Genomic DNA, 5,769 nt, shown 5'->3' with positions numbered 1-5,769 from the left:
TGACCGCCACAAAATACCGGAAGTCCCGCCTTCGCCCAGTGCCCCCTCACGGAAATGCCGAAAGTCTGGATGTTCATTGGGTGTTCATCGCTGCCGCTCAGCTCATAGCTTTCTGGGTAATGGAGTTCCCGCCGCCACACAGGCCCGCAGGAGCGGCGCCTTAGCTGGAATCTCCCAGGGAAAGGGTCAAGCAATGCCCCGGGGCTGCTCAGAACTGAAGGCCTTGTTCTTCTAGGTCGGAGAGAAGCTTCGCTTCCTCTTAAAGGGGCGAAGGCCAATTTCTGGGGGTCCGAAGTGCATTTAGAAATCCTTCAATGCTATTGATCTCTGAAGTGTTTAGATATTCGGATTCCATGCGAACTTTGTCTGGTAGATGCGAACATTGTCTGGTAGATGCAAGTGATTATACATTATCTTATTGTCCTGTAAATGCACGCAGACTGAGGCATTAAAGTCTTTTTTGTGAGCTTTAGTACGTTTTGTCCGGGAATTTAAAGAAAAAAAAATATCACCTAGGCCACAGTAGACAAGATAGAGGAGGCATATTGGACGGCTCTAACGAAGCCGGATGTGGTGGGATCTGGGCCTCTCCTTCCTGGTAGTCAATGATTAATGATTATGCCCAACTCAGTGAGAAACACCGTCTTATCCATAAAACATTAAATCGTTTTATCTAAAAAACATAAATCTGTTTTACACATGCACATTCCTTTTTGTACTGCACAGTTGACAGTTTCTCTTGTATGAAATATAACATTGGCTATTGTTTATTAAGGAGTACTACTCTCTGTACATTTATAAAATAGAAGGTTGTTGATAAACAAAATTCAACTGACTACATGTTAAAGATCTAAACGGGGGCTTCCCTGTTGGCGCAGTGGTTAAGAATCCGCCTGCCAATGCAGGGGACACGGGTTTGAGCCCTGGTCCGGGAGGATTCCACATGCCGCGGAGCAACTAAGTCCCTGCGCCACAACTGCTGAGCCTGTGCTCTAGAGCCCATGAGCCACAACTACTGAAGCCCGCACACCTAGAGCCCGTGCTCCGCACCAAGAGAAGCTACCGCAATGTGAAACCCGCATACCGCAACAAAGAGTAGCCTCCACTCGCGGCAACTAGAGAAGACCGGCGCGCGGCAACCAGGACCCAACGCAGCCAAAAATAAATAAACTAATTAATTTTTTTAAAAGAAAGAAAATATTTTTTTAAAAAATTAAAAGTAAATAATCCTGAATGTATCTCTAAAACATAGAATTCATTCATGAGCAGAACATTTATGTGCTTTTCACACCTACAAAAATAACAGTGACATCAAATACATGGTCACAGTTTACACATAACAAATTTCCTCCCCGCAGAAAATGTCCGTTTTAGATCATTTGAATCAGGATCCAGTCATTTTGTCTTTTAGACCACTTGTAATTAATATTTCTCCCTCCTTCAAAACCTTTTTTTTTCGTGGAGAAGAAAATGGATCATTTGTACAAGATCATTTCCATCATTCTACTATCTAATTGCAGCTTTTTGATATTGCCTAATACATTCTTCCAAATGGCCAATAAATGCATAATTTGCTCCAAAGGGTGGTCTAATGCAGGTTCAGCTTTTTGTCAAGGATACTTCCCAGGCGGTACAATGTCCTTCTTATTGCCTACAATGGAGGGCCATTATGACAGGCTGTATGTAGCCCTTTCTGTGACATGAGGATTGATCAGCACGACCATGTGATCCAGTATCAATTTCCCACAGCCTGTTATCGGTTGGTTGCAGCTGTCACTGATGATCATTCTGTAGATACACTACTATACTAGAGGAAGCAGAATGTTAATATTCTATTATCATTTTTGTATTTTCGCTTAGAATCCTTCTACAAAAAAGTTTTCTGCATCCTCTATTTGATTACCCTGAAATAGTCTGTACTGGAAAGACAGTAGAAATCATTCATATTTCCCTTTATTTTTCTGTTTCCAGAATAACTAGTCAATTCCTTAACTTTCTGAAAGGCTTCTGACTCTGGCTTTGTAGCATTATGAGCATGTGGTTACTTAAAGTACTTGATGCGTTTAAAACTTGTCCAGGTAATTTTCTTTGAGATTTAATTTGTATCATGACTGTGGAGGGGGATGCTTTTCAAGTTGAATCCTGTGGCATCCTCATTCTCACGTGACCCCAGTTGTGTGGTAGACTGTCCTTGTGTCCTGGATTGAATAGATGTTCCATCTTGAACATTTCCTGCACTAGATCTGGAATTGACAATTTTTTTAAAGATGTTATTTTCTTTCATGAGAAAGTGCATTTGGAGAACACAGCCTGAGTAATTTGGATGGTAATTACTCAGGACAGGGCTATCATCTGTAGATCCCTTTAATGAGAGGAGATAGAATATACATATATGATTTAAACAAATATAGATCAAGTTTAAGTTCATTCTTCCAATCAAGTTTAAAATGATATAATTTTTACTTAAATTGTTTCCTTTCATTTTTTCTAACTTTTGATCAAACTGTGACAAATCTCTTGTATAATGTACTTATTAATTTTAAATATAAATATTTTCTTGAAATATAAACATGAGTAAATTTTTTAAATCTCCATAGGGATTTTGCATAGATATGTTTCAGTACAAATGTATAGTCCAAACTGTTTTTAAAAATGTACTTGGGGGGCTTCCCTGGTGGCGCAGTGGTTGAGAATCTGCCTGCCAATGCAGGGGACATGGGTTCGAGCCCTGGTCTGGGAAGATCCCACATGCCGCGGAGCAACTAGGCCCGCGAGCCACAATTACTGAGCCTGCGCGTCTGGAGCCTGTGCTCCTCAACAAGAGAGGCTGCAATAGTGAGAGGCCCGCGCACCGCGATGAAGAGTGGCCCCTGCTTGCCGCAACTGGAGAAAGCCCTCGCACAGAAACGAAGACCCAACACAGCCATAAATAAATAAATAAATAATTTAAAAAAAAAAATGTACTTGGGGAATTCCCTGGAGGTCCTGTGGTCAGGACTCTGTGCTTCCACTGCCGGGGGCCCAGGTTGGATCGCTGGTCAGGGAACTAAGATCCTGAAAGCTGTGCAGTGAGGCCAAAAATAAAAAAGTACTTTAAGTATTACTATTTTGTATGGATAGACTACGACTTTATTACACAATGAGATTTATATATTTGTTTTACTTTTGTCAGTAAATTTGATTGATTGTTTTAATTTCATTTTGATATAATATAGTTTAATAAATAAGTGAAATATTTATATTTACCCCAAAGTCAAAATTATAATTGAGGTAAATTAATTCAGATATATCTAGTTTCTATTCCTGTCCCTCCACATTGTTTAATCTCTGCCCCTCTATATCATTATTTATTGAAGGTTATAGTTCATTCTTTAATTGTTTTTAATGTAATTGTATAGATAGATAGGTAGAGAGAAAATGTGTATTTATCTACATTATTTATATTCTTATTCCTTCACAATCATAAGAATAATTGTAGAATACTAAACATCTCCTAACCCACTTGCCTTTTCTCACTTAAGAATAAATCCTGAAGGTAATTTCATACATGGAGGAAAATGATCTTCATTCAGTTCATGGCTGTAGGAAAATATGTTGTGTGAATGGTGCATCCTTTATTCAAATACCCCCTCATATGAACACTTGGATGAATTCCATCATAAGACCTTAATTAATAACCACTGCACCCATAAGTATGTACTGCTATAATCCAGTTAAAGTAAGCAAATGTGTTACCAAAAGAGAGGAAATCATGTGCTATGTTCAGCAGTAGATACAGCTGAGCAGAAGAAGGTGACACATTTATGTTCATTTATCTTTCTAGCATTTATTCATTTATTTCTATCTCAAATTAAAATCAATATCTCCTAGATACGAAAGTGAAGGTTTGGACTTCCCTGGTGGCGCAGTAGTTAAGAATCCACCTGCCAATGCAGGGGACACAGGTTCGAGCCCTGGTCCAGGAATATCCCACATGCCGTGGAGCAACTAAGCCCATGTGCCACACTACTGAGCCCGCGTGCCACAACTACTGAAGCCCGCGCGTAGAGCCCATGTTCTGCAACAAGAGAAGCCACCGCAATGAGAAGCCCGCACACCACAGCAAAGAATAGCCCCCGCTCACTACAACTAGAGAAAGCCTGCCGAAGACCCAACGCAGCCAAACATAAATTAAAAAAAAAAAAAAAAAGAAGAAGAAAGTTAAGGGAATGCTAACCTGGAAATGGAAATCATCTTCCTCACTCAGACTGGAGATGGGATCCTGGGAAACTCCTCCTTCCTTTGTCATTTAAACTTCACTTTGTTGACTGGATAGGAGTTGAGATCCACAGATCAGATTGTCAACCACTGGCCTTAGCCAACAGCTTGTCTCTCTTCTCCAGAGGGATCCCACAGACAATGGCAGCTTTTGGATTGAAATATTTCCTGGATGATGCTGGATGTAAACTTGTCTTCTATTTACACAAAGTGGCCAGAGGGGTTTCTCTCAGCACTACCAGCCTTCTGAGTGGTTTCTAGGCCATTAAGTTTTGCCCCAGAACCTCTGTGGGTGTACTTCAGAATTCGATCCACAAAGTGTATTGGCTTCTGTAGTTTTCTGTTCTGGATCCTACAACTCTTGCTAAATGTCTGCATTCCTATTAGAGTAATTGGTCCAAGAAGTAGCAAAAATATAAGTGTAAAATCAAATTATGGATACCATTCCTCACTCATGCCTGATAAATTTATCAGCTTATTACATGCAGTTATATTATCTTACATGGATGTTATATGTTTGGGCTTCATGATCTGGACTAGTGGGTACATGGTCCTTTTCCTTCACAGGCACAAGCAACAAGTCCAACACATTCACAGCAACAGACTCTCCCCCAGACCTTCCCATGAGGCTAGAGCCACACGCACCACCCTGATTATAGTGAGCTCCTTTGTCTACGTTTATTGTCTCTCTTCCATTTTGAGTCTTTGCATTACTCTTATTGTGAATCCAAAGCAGTGGCTAATGGACACCTCTGTGCTAATAGCATCATTTTCCCTGCTTTCCTTTGTGTTCATCAGCAGTGACACCCATGTCTCTAAGTTCTTCCGTGATTTCTGAACCAGGAAAAAAAGTTTCCTAATCAAGCTCAAACAGCTATAAGTCTTCTGATTTCTCCAGTTGGATCAATATTAATTTGTATTTTTAATTTTTTAAATTACATGATTGTCAGTCCAAATTATTCTGCTAGAATTGGCGATATAATAGTAAATAAGAATAACTCTTGTTAAGTGAGCAAACAACATATCTATACACAAATTATGAATCCTTTTTACTAAACAAACAAAAAAAATAGGAATATATATATATATGAATACACAGGCAAACACAGAGCGATGCATTCATGTGCAGACAGAATTCAAAAAAGTTACCATGGCATAAACATTGCTTTTCTCCACAAGATAGAATTATCAGACTTTTCACTTTGCTAAACCAGAAACAACAGCCTCTAAGTGGAGTCACTCGTGCTAACACCAAGACTTAATACCTAACATAGCTGCAGTTACAATCTTCCCCAGAAATGTAATCAGAAGCAGTAAGTGTGGAATTGTCTGGTCGGTACCAATGGGACCATCTGTCACATGGGCCTTCTCCAGTTCTCAAAGGAAGATGAGGTAATCCACCTCAAAAGAACTTTTTTCCAATTCTACAATTATAGAACTGTAATTCTACAATTATTCTTATGATTGTGAAGGAATAAGAATATAAATAATGTAGATAAATACACATTTTCT

The 5,769-nt window shown here is 39.5% G+C and overlaps 1 pseudogene; it reads left to right on the top strand.

Annotated features, from left to right (window-relative positions):
* Positions 1-4,222: 4,222 nt before the first annotated feature.
* On the top strand, positions 4,223-5,095 carry LOC114236877 (vomeronasal type-1 receptor 1-like; annotated as a pseudogene).
* The last annotated feature ends 674 nt before the right edge of the window (positions 5,096-5,769 follow it).

This window comes from Balaenoptera acutorostrata, chromosome 19 (assembly GCF_949987535.1).
Source record: "Balaenoptera acutorostrata chromosome 19, mBalAcu1.1, whole genome shotgun sequence".
In the NCBI taxonomy this organism is placed as follows: Eukaryota; Metazoa; Chordata; class Mammalia; order Artiodactyla; family Balaenopteridae; genus Balaenoptera; species Balaenoptera acutorostrata.
The sequence above is the reverse complement of the archived record's forward strand: the minus strand, read 5'-3'. Positions and strand labels throughout refer to the sequence as shown.